General features: G+C 48.7%; 5 non-coding genes across 5 annotated transcripts; all 5 read right to left on the bottom strand.

The window, feature by feature from the left end:
• Nucleotides 1-600: 600 nt before the first annotated feature.
• LOC133353719 (U1 spliceosomal RNA) lies at nt 601-764 on the bottom strand. The gene has a single exon (XR_009756448.1). It is a non-coding gene; the product is annotated as a U1 spliceosomal RNA (small nuclear RNA).
• Nucleotides 765-3,190: 2,426 nt separating this feature from the next.
• Nucleotides 3,191-3,306, bottom strand: LOC133353693 (U5 spliceosomal RNA). Its single transcript, XR_009756430.1, has one exon. It is a non-coding gene; the product is annotated as a U5 spliceosomal RNA (small nuclear RNA).
• A 755-nt stretch (nt 3,307-4,061) lies between these two features.
• On the bottom strand, nt 4,062-4,225 carry LOC133353718 (U1 spliceosomal RNA). The gene has a single exon (XR_009756447.1). It is a non-coding gene; the product is annotated as a U1 spliceosomal RNA (small nuclear RNA).
• A 2,311-nt stretch (nt 4,226-6,536) lies between these two features.
• LOC133353692 (U5 spliceosomal RNA) lies at nt 6,537-6,652 on the bottom strand. Its single transcript, XR_009756429.1, has one exon. It is a non-coding gene; the product is annotated as a U5 spliceosomal RNA (small nuclear RNA).
• Nucleotides 6,653-7,405: 753 nt separating this feature from the next.
• Nucleotides 7,406-7,569, bottom strand: LOC133353707 (U1 spliceosomal RNA). Its single transcript, XR_009756437.1, has one exon. It is a non-coding gene; the product is annotated as a U1 spliceosomal RNA (small nuclear RNA).
• Between the last annotated feature and the right edge of the window lie 8,158 nt (nt 7,570-15,727).

The raw sequence follows: 15,727 nt of genomic DNA, 5'->3' as shown, positions 1-15,727 counted from the left end.
TATTTGTATGTTATAAATGTTCAACGTGAAAAAAAGTTAACTTAGGATGTCCTTCTCATACGTTGGGTTCGGATCGGAGACCTCAATTTACCACGTATAATTTAACACGTAGGATTTCACGACCAATATCATCCATAATAGGTTTTTTTTGGGGTTACATCGCGTAAATATATAAATGTGTCATTAAACGCGCCACCATCCGACATCCAATTGGTACGGTTTGTCACGTAAACAGAACGTACCAATTCGTTACTCGTACAGCACACCGGTGTGTTGGAGAGCAAAGCCACAACATTTACAATCTGAGTACGACGTTTCGCCAGTAACTACAACTAACTTCATGAGGCAAACCATATTTGTGGAGAAATCCTCCTGTTTCGTTTCTTAAATAGTGGTAGATGTGATGACATAACTTGCGAGCTCTTCTTGATCGAAATGAATGCAGATAAATGACAATGGGTAACAATTGCCGGTTCGGTGATTCATATGCTAATCGCATTATTACCACAGACCCAATTTATAACGTCATCTTTCGTTGTCCTAATCCGTCGCCGAATAAAGAAACGCTCCATTTACAAACATTATTTTTCTTTAAATATTCGGGGGATAGCGCGAACGCAGTCCCCCAGTACCACAAATTATACAGTCGAGTTTCCCGCATTTGGGGAAATCGCAGGGGTCAACCCACCCGCAGTGCAATGGATGAGCCTCGCCCTGGGAGGACCACCTAAGTGATCATGGTGCCTCCCCTGTCAGGTAAGTATGAGTTGGGCTGCTCCCACTATCCCTATATGAATCAAAATCCTGTACCTTTACGCTATGGGCCCTCGTAAAGTTTTTAGGTGGTGATAATTGAAAAGGTTAAATTATTTAACACTGTCATTTTACAATAAGAAGAAAAATGTTAGTCAAACAATCACTAGTTTGAAAAGGTAACATTTATGTTAGCTGAAAGCAGATTTACGAAGTAAATCCACAAATGCATTCTGGGTAATGTTTGTTCAAGTTTAGTTGCCATTTTAGAGGTTTTTACCTTCATTTACAGGAGTACTTATATATTGTTTGTTATATCCCACAACTATACCAAGGGAACATTCTCATTACGATAACCATCATAAACCGATAGAACTCATAGCCATTGACAGCAGACTTTCAGGCTTCGCTATGAATTCACATTGTACGTAATTGCCATTTCACCCACGATGCGCCCGTCAGACAAGCAGGGTGACCAGCAGAGGGCAGTGCCTCGCGATTGTTGGACTGTGCGCAGAAAGAACCACGCAGGACAGGAACCCCCCACAATTTCACGAAAAATAAAATATTTAAAATTATTTTTTTTAAACACGCTTTAATGAAATGTACTGTCCGAGCTGCCCCTCCCTCTGCCCCCTTCCCCCATCGCCCCTCCCCTCCTTCCACATCCCCCGCCCCTCGGCGTGGCTCCTTGAGGCTTGCCGTGACGTAAGGGACCGTGATGATTTACAGGCAACGTGAGAGGAGCGTCGACAATTAGAGCCGTTAAAAAAATAACCCGTAAAAACAAAGTTTTTCACTATAAATCCTTTATATGAGTGGCATCGGTTTCATTTTATTATTCATTTCAGTTTTTCTTGAGTAAGCAAGCAAGCAAGTGAAGTTAATATATAGGATTTAAAAATGAAAGATCACCTCTTGACATGCCCCGTATATTCCCGAGGGCACAAGCGTTGACCCGTTTTACCACTTTCAAGAACCTGGCGGCTTCAATTTAACTGCTCTATAAATAGTCTCCATTGTTCAGCGTGGGGGCAGGAATTTCATGCCATGTGGTTAGTCAACATTTGCGTCAACATGAAACGGGCGGCTACAGTCCGCTCGTCCTCTGGCTTGAGATGGCTGCTACCTATGGGTCAGATGATTGTCTACCACAATTAAGCAATTGGTAATTAAATATTTTTTTTAAATTCCCTAAACAGTGTAAAATTTTGGAAAAAAAATTTCACGAAAATTAATTGTCAAGCAAAACGAGTCTGTGTGCAAAATGTCAGCTCGATTGGATCACGGGAAGTGGGTTAAAAAACGACCGAAAGATTTGCACGGTCCTAAGCAAGCAAGCAAGCACGCAAGCAAGTGAACTTAATATAAAGGATTTAATAAGTATAACCCGTAATAAGTATAACCTGTAAAAACAAAGTTTTTCACTATAAATCCTTTATATGCGTGACAGCGTACTTAATATAAAGGATTTAAAAATATATTCGCCTGTGGAGGACGCGGGGATCAATCCCGCGACCTTTGGCATGGGAAGCGAGGGCGCTACCAACTGCGCTACTCCGCCACAGCCTGTGGAGGGGTTACGCTCTGGGCTCTTACACTGTGACGTTCAGCCAAAGCCATGAATGAGTTCTATTTGAATATATGCAAAATAAAAAAATTTTGCCTAAAAAGTGTAAAATTTGTGGAATTTTTTTTTCACGAACATTAATTGTCTCGCACAACGAGTCTGTGTGGAAAATGTCAGCTCGATTGGATCACGGGAAGTGGGTTAAAAAACGACCGAAAGATTTGCACGGTCGTAAGCAAGCAAGCAAGCACGCAAGCAAGCACGCAAGCAAGCAAGCAAGCGAACTTAATATAAAGGATTTAAAAAGAATGTTTTCACTCCCGTAAAAATGGATGTCTCCAAGGAGCTTCTTTACACCTCTATGCATTTGGACCCTGTGCCTCACTCAATGGACCTTGTTTCAGTCGCTTTCTCTCTCTCACCGGAAGACGATTGCTTGTGTTGCGATCGAAACGTCGCGATCAATAAATTTGCTATCTACGTGACTTTACCGAAATAACTAAAGAGTATTGCTGGTAGGAACCTCCTGGTTACACCAGCCCACAGGGGATTATTGTGTCCGTCGTGCAGGGAGGGGCTGGGTGGGGAGGGTGGGGCTGGGTGGGGGGTGGGAGGGGTGGGGCTGGGTGGGGAGGGGCTGGTCACCCCGTGGTGCCCTTATAAAACTTAACGTTTAACCTACTCACGCTGGCTTGTGCCCGCCGTTGACCCTGGTCATTGACCGAGCAACCCAACGTTCCTACCAGCTCCCTCCGCAGGAATGTGTTACTAATTCTGGCTATACATCAACTTCCATGTACAGTATTTTTCACTCAAAGCAGAGTGCGATTTTTCCGCAACGAAAAACTGTTTTTGATTATAAATAGGAGCCCTGCACGCAGGGCAACAAAAAATGGTTTACAGACTCATTGAATTGTTCTTCTCCACGGAAATCTTTAGTAAAAGGCGAATAATTTATTAGCTTTGAAGAGAAACCAGAGCATTTAACTTCAACAACCCACCCGTCACGTTATTAGATATGAGCCCTCTCTCTCTACTATATAGGGTCCCTATCCCTGACTCGCCCTCACATGAAAATAACATCACCTTTCCAAGATATTTCACAACGTGCATATTTATTCAACGAATAAAAAAACGAACATTCCCAATAGTTTAACGATGGTTCTGGCTGAATGTAATTACAAAAAAAATCCTCTTCGTCAGTGGTCGTGCAAGCGATTATTTGTACGTCTAATTTAACACGTAGGATTTCACGACCAATATCATCCATAATAAGTTTCTTTGGGTTACATCTTGTAAATATATAAATGTGTCGTTAAACGCGCCACCATCCGATAGCCAATTGGTAAGGTTTGTCACGTAAATAGAACACGCCAATTCGTTACTCGTACAGTATACCGGTGTGTTGGAGAGCAAAGCCACAACATTTACAATCTGAGTACGACGTTTCGCCAGTAACTACAACTAACTTCATCAGGTGAAAGCCATAATTTGTGGAAAAATCCTCCTATTTCGTTCCTTAAACAGAGGGGTAGATGTGATGACGTAACTTGCGAGCTTTTCTTGATCGAAGTGGGGGGGGGGTTAATGAATGCAGATAAATGGCAATGTGTAACAATAGCCGATTGGGTGATTCATATGCTAATTAACGCATGCATGGGCATTATTACCACAGACCCAAATAATCTGTCGCCGAATAAAGAAACGCTCCATTGACAAACATTTTTCTTTAAATATTCGGGGGATAGCGCGAACGCAGTCCCCCAGTACCACAAATTATACAGTCGAGTTTCCCGCATTTGGGGAAATCGCAGGGGTCAACCCACCCGCAGTGCAATGGATGAGCCTCGCCCTGGGAGGACCACCTAAGTGATCATGGTGCCTCCCCTGTCAGGTAAGTATGAGTTGGGCTACTCCCACTATCCCTATATGAAGCAGAATCCTGTACCTTTACGCTATGGGCCCTCGTAAAGTTTTTAGGTGGTGATAATTGAAAAGGTTAAATTATTTAACACTGTCATTTTACAATAAGAAGAAAAATGTTAGTCAAACAATCACTAGTTTGAAAAGGTAACATTTATGTTAGCTGAAAGCAGATTTACGAAGTAAATCCACAAATGCATTCTGGGTAATGTTTGTTCAAGTTTAGTTGCCATTTTAGAGGTTTTACCTTCATTTACAGGAGTACTTATATATTGTTTGTTATATCCCACAACTATACCAAGGGAACATTCTCATTACGATAACCATCATAAACCGATAGAACTCATAGCCATTGACAGCAGACTTTCAGGCTTCGCTATGAATTCACATTGTACGTAATTGCCATTTCACCCACGATGCGCCCGTCAGACAAGCAGGGTGACCAGCAGAGGGCAGTGCCTCGCGATTGTTGGACTGTGCGCAGAAAGAACCACGCAGGACAGGAACCCCCCACAATTTCACGAAAAATAAAATATTTAAAATTATTTTTTTTAAACACGCTTTAATGAAATGTACTGTCCGAGCTGCCCCTCCCTCTGCCCCCTTCCCCCATCGCCCCTCCCCTCCTTCCACATCCCCCGCCCCTCGGCGTGGCTCCTTGAGGCTTGCCGTGACGTAAGGGACCGTGATGATTTACAGGCAACGTGAGAGGAGCGTCGACAATTAGAGCCGTTAAAAAAATAACCCGTAAAAACAAAGGTTTTTAACTATAAATCCTTTATATGAGTGGCATCGGTTTCATTTAATTATTCATTTCAGTTTTTCTTGAGTAAGCAAGCAAGCAAGTGAAGTTAATATATAGGATTTAAAAATGAAAGATCACCTCTTGACATGCCCCGTATATTCCCGAGGGCACAAGCGTTGACCCGTTTTACCACTTTCAAGAACCTGGCGGCTTCAATTTAACTGCTCTATAAATAGTCTCCATTGTTCAGCGTGGGGGCAGGAATTTCATGCCATGTGGTTAGTCAACATTTGCGTCATCATGAAACGGGCGGCTACAGTCCTCTCGTCCTCTGGCTTGAGATGGCTGCTACCTATGGGTCAGATGATTGTCTACCACAATTAAGCAATTGGTAATTAAATATTTTTTTAAATTCCCTAAACAGTGTAAAATTTTGGAAAAAAATTTTCACGAAAATTAATTGTCAAGCAAAACGAGTCTGTGTGCAAAATGTCAGCTCGATTGGATCACGGGAAGTGGGTTAAAAAACGACCGAAAGATTTGCACGGTCCTAAGCAAGCAAGCAAGCACGCAAGCAAGTGAACTTAATATAAAGGATTTAATAAGTATAACCCGTAATAAGTATAACCTGTAAAAACAAAGTTTTTCACTATAAATCCTTTATATGCGTGACAGCGTACTTAATATAAAGGATTTAAAAATATATTCGCCTTTGGAGGACGCGGGGATCAATCCCGCGACCTTTGGCATGGGAAGCGAGGGCGCTACCAACTGCGCTACTCCGCCACAGCCTGTGGAGGGGTTACGCTCTGGGCTCTTACACTGTGACGTTCAGCCAAAGCCATGAATGAGTTCTATTTGAATATATGTAAAATAAAAAAATTTTGCCTAAAAAGTGTAAAATTTGTGGAATTTTTTTTTCACGAACATTAATTGTCTCGCACAACGAGTCTGTGTGGAAAATGTCAGCTCGAATGGATCACGGGAAGTGGGTTAAAAAACGACCGAAAGATTTGCACGGTCGTAAGCAAGCAAGCAAGCACGCAAGCAAGCACGCAAGCAAGCAAGCAAGCGAACTTAATATAAAGGATTTAAAAAGAATGTTTTCACTCCCGTAAAAATGGATCGAAACGTCGCAATCAATAAATTTGCTGTCTACGTGACTTTACCGAAATAACTAAAGAGTATTGCTGGTAGGAACCTCCTGGTTACACCAGCCCACAGGGGATTATTGTGTCCGTCGTGCAGGGAGGGGCTGGGTGGGGAGGGTGGGGCTGGGTGGGGGGTGGGAGGGGTGGGGCTGGGTGGGGAGGGGCTGGTCACCCCGTGGTGCCCTTATAAAACTTAACGTTTAACCTACTCACGCTGGCTTGTGCCCGCCGTTGACCCTGGTCATTGACCGAGCAACCCAACGTTCCTACCAGCTCCCTCCGCAGGAATGTGTTACTAATTCTGGCTATACATCAACTTCCATGTACAGTATTTTTCACTCAAAGCAGAGTGCGATTTTTCCGCAACGAAAAACTGTTTTTGATTATAAATAGGAGCCCTGCACGCAGGGCAACAAAAAATGGTTTACAGACTCATTGAATTGTTCTTCTCCACGGAAATCTTTAGTAAAAGGCGAATAATTTATTAGCTTTGAAGAGAAACCAGAGCATTTAACTTCAACAACCCACCCGTCACGTTATTAGATATGAGCCCTCTCTCTCTACTATATAGGGTCCATCCCTGACTCGCCCTCACATGAAAATAACATCACCTTTCCAAGATATTTCACAACGTGCATATTTATTCATCAAATACAAAAAACGAACATTTCCAATAGTTTAACGATGGTTCTGGCTCAATGCAATTACAAAAAAATCCTCTTCGTCAGTGGTCCTGCAAGCGATTGTTTGTACGTCTAATTTAACACGTAGGATTTCACGACCAATATCATCCATAATAGGTTTCTTTGGGTTACATCGTGTAAATATATAAATGTGTCGTTAAACGCGCCACCATCCGATAGCCAATTGGTAAGGTTTGTCACGTAAATAGAACACGCCAATTCGTTACTCGTACAGTATACCGGTGTGTTGGAGAGCAAAGCCACAACATTTACAATCTGAGTACGACGTTTCGCCAGTAACTACAACTAACTTCATCAGGTGAAAGCCATAATTTGTGGAAAAATCCTCCTATTTCGTTCCTTAAACAGAGGGGTAGATGTGATGACGTAACTTGCGAGCTTTTCTTGATCGAAGTGGGGGGGGGGCTAATGAATGCAGATAAATGGCAATGTGTAACAATTGCCGATTGGGTGATTCATATGCTAATTAACGCATGCATGCGCATTATTACCACAGACCCAAATAATCTGTCGCCGAATAAAGAAACGCTCCATTGACAAACATTTTTCTTTAAATATTCGGGGGATAGCGCGAACGCAGTCCCCCAGTACCACAAATTATACAGTCGAGTTTCCCGCATTTGGGGAAATCGCAGGGGTCAACCCACCCGCAGTGCAATGGGTGAGCCTCGCCCTGGGAGGACCACCTAAGTGATCATGGTGCCTCCCCTGTCAGGTAAGTATGAGTTGAGATGCTCCCGCTATCGCTATATGACTCAGAATCCTGTACCTTTACGCTATGGGATCTCGTAAAGTTTTTAAGTGGTGATAATTGAAAATGTTAAATTATTTAACACTGTCATTTTACAATAAGAAGAAAAATGTTAGTCAAAAATCACTAGTTTGAAAAGGTAACATTTATGTTAGCTGAAAGCAGTTTATGAAGTAATTCCACAAATGCATTCTGGGTAATGTTTGTTCAAGTAAAGTTGCCATTTTAGAGGTTTTACCTTCATTTACAGGAGTACTTATATATTGTTTGTTATCTATATATATATAAAATCGTTCATGTCTGTCTGTCTGTGTGTGGACTTTGGCCCATACGCACTTTCATTGGACGGCGGTTGCCCCTGGCAACGGCTAGCCACGCCTTCGCCGCTTTCATTGGACCTGGCAACGGCTAGCCACGCCTTCGCCAAGGGCTGCAGTTTCATTGGACGGCGGTTGCCCCTGCCAACGGCTAGCCACGCCTTCGCCACTTTCATAAGCTCCGTATTTAATTAAATAATAGCCATTACACAGTATTGTTGGAGCGCTAGGGGGGGGGGGGGGGAAGGAACGCCACCCGTACCCTGCCTCTTCCAAGCCGACAATTTTAGGCGAGGCCGCAGGCTTTGCACGCTACTAGGCCTCGACACCCACCACGCCACTCTGAGGTAAATTCATCAAAGTTTTTCCTACTCTTCACTACACCCCCACCACAATGTGTGCTATTAATATTACTTTTAAACCCAACGCGCCAACAATCGATTACTTTAATGTTCACTGTACAAATACTCATTAAGCTGGGTGAGCGTACTGCCAGTCTATCATGTACACTGTAGCCTGCTTATTAAGCTTGGTGAGCGTACTGCCACTCTATCATGTACACTCTAGCCTGCTTATGAAGCTGAGTGCGTGTACTGGCAGTCTATAATGTGGACTCTTGCCTGGTTATTATAATCGATTCTTTATATGTTCTTTGTACAAACAGTCATTAAGCTGCTTGAGCGACCCCAGTTCGATTCCAACTCACGCCCACCACCGCTGACGATTATTTGAAACGGACCTGGCCCTCCCCTAGGTCCACTCAGCCTCAAAAGCGTAACTGCTGTCGTGTGTGAACATCGTCACTGGGGAGACAAAGGCGGCGGGGCATCGTGGATCCAAGTCCCGGGCGAAGCCGGGTCATGTGTATGTGTGTTTGTGTTTATGTGTATGTCTGTGTGTCTCTATGTATGTGTGTATGTATGTGTATGTATGTGTTTGTGTGTATGTGTGTGTGTATGTGGGTTTTTTTTATGTCTTTATGTGTATGTCTGCGTGTCTCTATGTATGTGTGTATGTACGTGTGTGCATGTGTTTGTGTGTATGTATGTGTGTGTCTATGTATGTGTGTGTCTATGTATGTGTGTGTAAGTGTGTTAATGTATGTGTGTTATGTGTCTGTCTGTGTCTGCATGTATGTGTGTGTGTATTGTGTATGTGTTTGTGTGTATGTGTTTGTGTGTATGTGTTTGTGTGTATGTGTGTGTCCGGCAAAACAACCTCCTACCTCCTCGCGGTGCCGGACGGGCAACACTGTCGTGGGCAGTGCTGTGGGGGGAGGGCCAATGCCCATTGGCCTCTCCCCTCATGGCGTCTGTGACCACCACAGTGGCTAAACGGGGGCTCTGGACGGGTGTGAGGGGCTGGTAACCCCTCCACCTTCAATTCATTACCACTAAACCACGAATTAAACATAAATCTGTAACAAATAAGCTTGTGCCGGAGGCCCCGGGGGGTCAGGCTTTTATGACGTCTCCTGGCCAAACCCCATTTGGCGGAGCCAGGAGATTGAATTTTCACCCTCGGGGCTCCTCCAGAAACAACAAAAAACCATTGCGGATGGCCACGTGGAATGTTCGAACGCTCACTGCGGAGGAGAGGCTGCCACTCCTCTGTCGGGAGCTGGACCGGTACCGCCTGGATCTCTGTGGCATTCAGGAGGTCCGGTGGACCGGTTCTGGCTCCTGCCACCATGAGGGGTGGACAGTCCTCTACTCGGGGCAGGAGACTGCCAAACAACAGGGTGTGGCTCTTCTTCTGAACAAAAGAATGAAGGGGGCGTGGGAGCGTGGCGGTGAGGTGTGGGAAGCTGTAAGCCCCAGGATACTTTGGGCTCGCCTTCCCATCAACCAGAGGCGAGGAGTGGTGGTCGTGGTTACTTATGCCCCCACCGAAGACGAACATCCGTGGAGGGATGCAAGCAAAGCCGATGAGTCAGACGCTTTCTATGACCTCCTGTCACAGGTGCTGGCTAAAGTGGCCACTCGGGACAGAGTCATCTTGTTGGGTGACTTCAATGCCCGAGTTGGTCATGATGCTGACACCTGGTCTGGAGTGATTGGAAGGCATGGGCCAGATCAGCTCAATAATAACGGTAGGAGGCTGCTAGATTTTTGTGCAGCCCATGGGCTTGTAATTACCAACACGCTCTTCCGGCATCGGCGCATCCACACAACATCATGGATACATGCCGGGTCCAAGCAAGAACATCTGCTGGACTACATAGTGACGGACCAGCGGATGCGAACCCATGTCCTTGACACCAGGACCTACCGTGGAGCTGATCTGTCCTCTGACCATCGACTAGTCATCTGTAAGATGCGCCTGCCTTTCTTCCACTCCGGTGGTGGGTGTACACCCAGGATCCCATTCCAACCAAAAGTGGCCTGGTCTCAGTTAGCTGATGAAAGTTGCAAGCGAGAATTTCATCATCGCTTGCAGCTGGGGTTGGCATCGTCCCCCACTCCACCTGATGTCGAGGGTAAATGGGCGAGGTTTAGGACTGTGACTCATGCAGCTGCAATGGCTGCTTTGGGTACGCGGTCCAGACCTCCCCAGAAACCCTGGCTGACAGAGGAGGTGTTCAGGTTAATTGAGAAAAAGCGACAGGCCCACTCTCATCGCCTACAGCATCCCACGTCAGAGAATGAGGAGGTTTACCGCAGCCTTCGCTCGGAAGTTCGGAGAGCCGTAAGGCGTTGTAAGGATGGGTGGTGGTCGCGGGTTGCTGAGGAGATGGAGTCTGCCTCAGTGGCCCGTGATCACAAATCACTATTTAACTCCATCAAAAAAGTAACCTGCAGCGCCACACCTATTACCATCATTAGAGGAAAAAACGGTGATCCAATCTCCGACCCCCAGGAACAGGTTTGCAGATTTGCTGAGCATTTCTGTGAGGTCCTGGGGGAGGGAAATTCTCTCAGCCAGGAAAACATCATGGCACAAAGTGGGGATAACCCTGCTGAGGCTGCGGTGCCTCAAATATTGGAAGAGGTCACCCCCTGTGAGTGGCTGGCTGAGGTTCCAGCTGTTGAGGAAGTACTGAGGGCGATCCGGAGTCTGAGACCAGGGAAGGCACCGGGCAGAGATGATCTCCCAAGCGAAATGCTGAGGGAGGGTGGCGTTTGTGCACAGACTGCCCTATATGACATCATAACAACAGTCTGGACCACTGGACGGGTTCCGCAGGACTGGAAGGATGCCCTGGTGGTCCCCCTCTTTAAGAAGGGGGACCGCACAGACTGTAACAACTACAGGGGCATCTCACTCCTCAGTGTGCCGGGTAAGGTCCTGGCAAGGATTATTCAACATCGCCTTGCTAGGCACGCTGAGGAGGGGCTTGCGGAGCCCCAATGCGGTTTCAGGAAAGGGCGGTCCTGCACAGATGCCATATTTTCTGTCCGTCTGCTACAGCAGAGGTGTAGGGAATTCCAAAAAGACCTACATCTCTGCTTTATTGACCTGGTCAAGGCCTATGATACCATCAGTAGGACTGGACTCTGGGTTGTTCTTCGTGCTTTCGGAGTCCCTGACCCTCTGCTCACGATCATTAAGGACCTTCATGATGGTGAGCGGGCCCGGGTAAAACTACGTGGCCGGGAGTCGGAGCCTTTCCCTGTACACCTTGGGGTGCGACAGGGATGTCCTCTGGCTCCCACATTATTTAACATCTATTTTGACCGCGTAGTTCGTGAAGCCTTCAATAGCTGTACCGGGGGAATTTCCGTTTGGTACAGATATAATGGGAGGCTGATCGACGCCCGGGTGCGATCAAGGGATGGCTCCCTATTGGTCAACCACGTTATGTATGCCGATGATTTGGTAATAGCTGCTCATTCAGAAGAGGAGTTGGAGGCGCTGCTGCTGAGACTGGAGCGTGCCACTAAGAGGTGGGGCCTTACCATCAGCCCCACCAAAACCAAGCACCTGCCTGGGTATTTTGTACCATCGGACACTCCACCCCCACAACTCCCAATTGGTGATGGGGCAGTTGTGGAGAGAGTGGAGAGTTTCCCATACCTGGGCAGTGTGCTTATGACCGGCTCCAGTCTATCAGCAGAGGTCTCACTCCGAATCAGTCGAGCGGCAATATCTTTTCATCGGTTGCGTAACGCTGTGTGGAAGCTACCTGGTCTGTCGCTCCGCACGAAGCTTCAGGTCTTCTCGGCCACGGTCATTCCCTCCCTTCTCTACGCTTGCGAGACGTGGACCCCCCTGGTGGAGCATCTTCGCCGGTTGGAAACATTTAGGCTGGCCTGCCTACGATCCATCCTGGGTTTAACCAGGCTGGATTGTGTGAGGAGCTCACAAATCCTTGAAAGATCTGGGCAAAGTCCCATCAGTGAGCTCCTCCGGCAGGCAAGGCTGCGTTGGCTGGGTCATGTAGCCCGCATGCCCAGCCACCGCATGCCTAAACAGCTTTTGTTCGGCCGGATCGAGGGGGCTAGACGGGCGCGGCACGGGCTGGAGAAGAGATGGAGTGATGTGGTACAGGAGGACGTGGAGCTGAGTGGACTTGCCGATGACTGGTACCAGCGGTGTCAAGATCGGCCTCAGTGGAGGAGGCTCGTGAAGGACGCTACTGGGCAGTTGGAGGCAGTCGCCCTCCAACAACAACGGAGGGCGGAGGAGCGACGCTCACAACAACGAGCGGAGCGCCGGGTGGCTAAAGCACAGCAAGTTGGCACAGTAGGGGGCACAGGTGGTGCATCAGCCAGTCATCTCGGTCATCTCGGTCAGTCGACCAGTGGCACCTGGGTCTGCCCCGTGACCTCCTGCCAGCGGGCTTTCGACACTTCACGTGGCCTCAAGGTGCACTTGGCCTGGCACAAGCATCGTGGTGACGTCACCGCCACTTAGTGGCGAATGGCGGTTGTTGTTGTTGTATGTATGTGTGTGTATGTGTTTGTATGTGTTTGTGTGTTTACGCTCGCATTACACAAATGTGTTGCTGGTCTAAGGCGTTCCTCGCACAGCATTGCCGCTTTATTATTTCAGTCGTTTACTGCCTTACGCACCCTGAAAGTCGTGTGTGTCTGCAGCAAGCGCGTGTATGTGTACCTATGGACGCGCGCGCGTGTGTTGTGTAGGGGGAACGGTAGTGTAGTGCTTAGCGTGCTGTCTGTGTCTGTGTGTGTGTGTGTCTGTCTGTGTCTGTCTGTGTGTGTCTGCGTGTGTCTGTGTGTGTGTCTGTGTGTGTGCGTGTGTGGTGTGTGGGGAGCGGTAGTGTAGTGCTTAGCGTGCTGTCTGTGTGTGTGTGTGTCTGTCTGTGTCTGTCTGTGTGTGTCTGCGTGTGTCTGTGTGTGTGTCTGTGCGTGTGTGGTGTGTGAGGAGCGGTGGGTGTAGTGCTTAACGCTACGCTGCGCTACCAACCCGGCGAACCCAGTTCCATTCCCGCTCACGGCCACCACCGGTGACGATTATTTGAACCTCCCCTAGGTCCACTCAGCCTCAAACGAGTAACTGGTGTGGCGTATTAACATCGGCACTTGGGAGACAAAGGCGGCTGGGCGTGGTAGATCCAAGTCCCGGGCGAAGCCGGGTCATGTGTATGTGTTTATGTGTATGTCTGTGTGTCTGTATGCATGTGTGTTTGTATGTGTGTGTATGTGTTTGTGTGTATGTCTGTGTGTGTATGTATGTCGGTTTTGCCGCCGTGGTGGATCCAAGTCCCGGGCGAAGCCGGGTCATGTGTAAGTGTGTATGTGTTTATGTGTATGTCTGTGTGTCTGTATGCATGTGTGTATGTATGTGTGTGCATGTGTTTGTGTGTATGTATGTGTGTGTGTATGTATGTGGGTTTTTTTGTATGTGTTTATGTGTATGTCTGCGTGCCTGTATGTATGTGTGTATGTACGTCTGTGGATGTGTTCGTGTGTATGTATGTGTGTGTCTATGTATGTGTGTGTATGTGTTTCTGTGTTTGTATGTGTGTGTATGTATGTGTGTTATGTGTCTGTCTGTGTGTCTGCATGTATGTGTGTGTGTATGTGTTTGTGTGTGTTTGTGTGTTTACGCTCGCATTACACAAATGTATAATGCGGGTCTAAGGCGTTCCTTACACAGCATTGCCGCTTTATTATTTCAGTCGTTTACTGCCGTATGCACCCTGAAAGTCGTGTGTGTCTGCAGCAAGCGCGTGTATGTGTACCTATGGACGCGCGCGCGTGTGTTGTGTAGGGGGAACGGTAGTGTAGTGCTTAGCGTGCTGCCTGTGTGTGTGTGTCTGCGTGTGTCTGTGTGTGTGTCTGTGTGTGTGTCTGTGCGTGTGTGGTGTGTGAGGAGCGGTGGGGGTAGTGCTTAACGCTACGCTGCGCTACCAACCCGGCAAACCCAGTTCGATTCCCGCTCACGGCCACCACCGGTGACGATTATTTGAACCTCCCCTAGGTCGACTCTGCCTCAAACGAGTAACTTAACTACTGTAGCGTATTAACATCGCCACTGGGGAGACAAAGGCGGCCGGCCGTGGTAGATACAAGTCCCGGGCGAAGCCGGGTAGTACAGCTAGTACTGGTAGGAACAAAGTGGACCAGACCACCAATAGATTAATGTGTCCGTCCGTCCGTCCGTGTATCAACATCGCCCCCTACTGCAAACACTTGGCATGACCCTGTCCGACAAGATGGCCGCCCGCTCCCCCTGCAATGTGAATTAAACAAGATGGGCCGCCCGCTCACCCTGCGATGTGAATTAAACAAGATGGCCGTCGCTTCCGGTGCATAACGGCACACTTTTAAAACTTCGCTTCAAAATTACTTTACTGAAACGCAGCACGTTTTTTTTTTTTTTAACAACAGAGACAAGAAACATTTATTAACACAGAGACGAGATACATTTAATCACCTTATTTGTGCACGAAAGCACGGCGCGAGGCCTAGTGCGGCAGGCTTCACAAGGCCTAGTGCGGCAGGCTTCGCGAGGACCTAGTGCAGAAGGTGCGCTGGTGGGGGCTGGTGGTGGGGGCTGGTCGGTGGGGGGGTGGTTGTGGGGGCTGGTGGTGGGGGGTGGTGGTGGGGGGTGGTGGTGAGGGGTGGTGGTTGGGTGGCGTGGTTGGTGGTGAGGGGTGGTGGTGGGTGGTGGTGGGGTGGTGGTGGTGGGTGATGGTGGTGGTGGGGGTGGTGGTGGGGTGGTTGGTGGGGGGTGGTGGTGGGGTTGGTGGTGGGGGGGTGGTGGTGGGGGGTGGTGGTGGGGGCTGGTGGTGGGGGTGGTGGTGGGAGGGTGGTGGTGGGGGTGTGGTGGGGCTGGTGGTGGGAGGGTGGTGGTGGGGGGTGGTGGTGGGGGTGGTGGTGGGGGGTGGTGGTGGGGGATGGTGGTGGGGGGGTGGTGGTGGGGGGTGGTGGTGGGGGTGGTGGTGGGGGCGTGGTGGTGGGGGTGGTGGTGGGGCTGGTGGTGGGGGTGGTGGTGGGGGGTGGTGGTGGGGGTGGTGGTGGGGTGGTGGTGGGGGCTGGTGGTGGGGGGTGGTGGTGGGGGGTGGTGGTGGGGGTGGGTGGTGGGGGGGATGGTGGGGGGGCTGGTGGTGGGGGTGGTGGTGGGGGCTGGTGGTGGGGGCTGGTGGTGGGGGCTGGTGGTGGGGGCTGGTGGTGGGGGATGGTGGTGGGGGTGGTGGTGAGGGTGGTGGTGGGTGGTGGGGATGGTTGGGGGGTGGCTGGTGGGGGGGTGGTGGTGGGGGATTGTGGTGGGCCGGTGGTGGTGAGGGATGGTGGTGGGGGCTGGTGGTGGGGGGGTGGTGGTGAGGGGTGGTGGTGGGGATGGTGGGTGGGGCGAGGTGGTTGGGGGGCTGGTGGTGGGGGTGGTGGATGGGGCTGGTGGTGGG

Source organism: Lethenteron reissneri, chromosome 44, assembly GCF_015708825.2.
Source record: "Lethenteron reissneri isolate LAM-NWPU_2019-01 chromosome 44, ASM1570882v1, whole genome shotgun sequence".
In the NCBI taxonomy this organism is placed as follows: domain Eukaryota; kingdom Metazoa; phylum Chordata; class Hyperoartia; order Petromyzontiformes; family Petromyzontidae; genus Lethenteron; species Lethenteron reissneri.
Note: the sequence above shows the minus strand (reverse complement) of the source record. Positions and strands in the feature narration are given on the sequence as shown.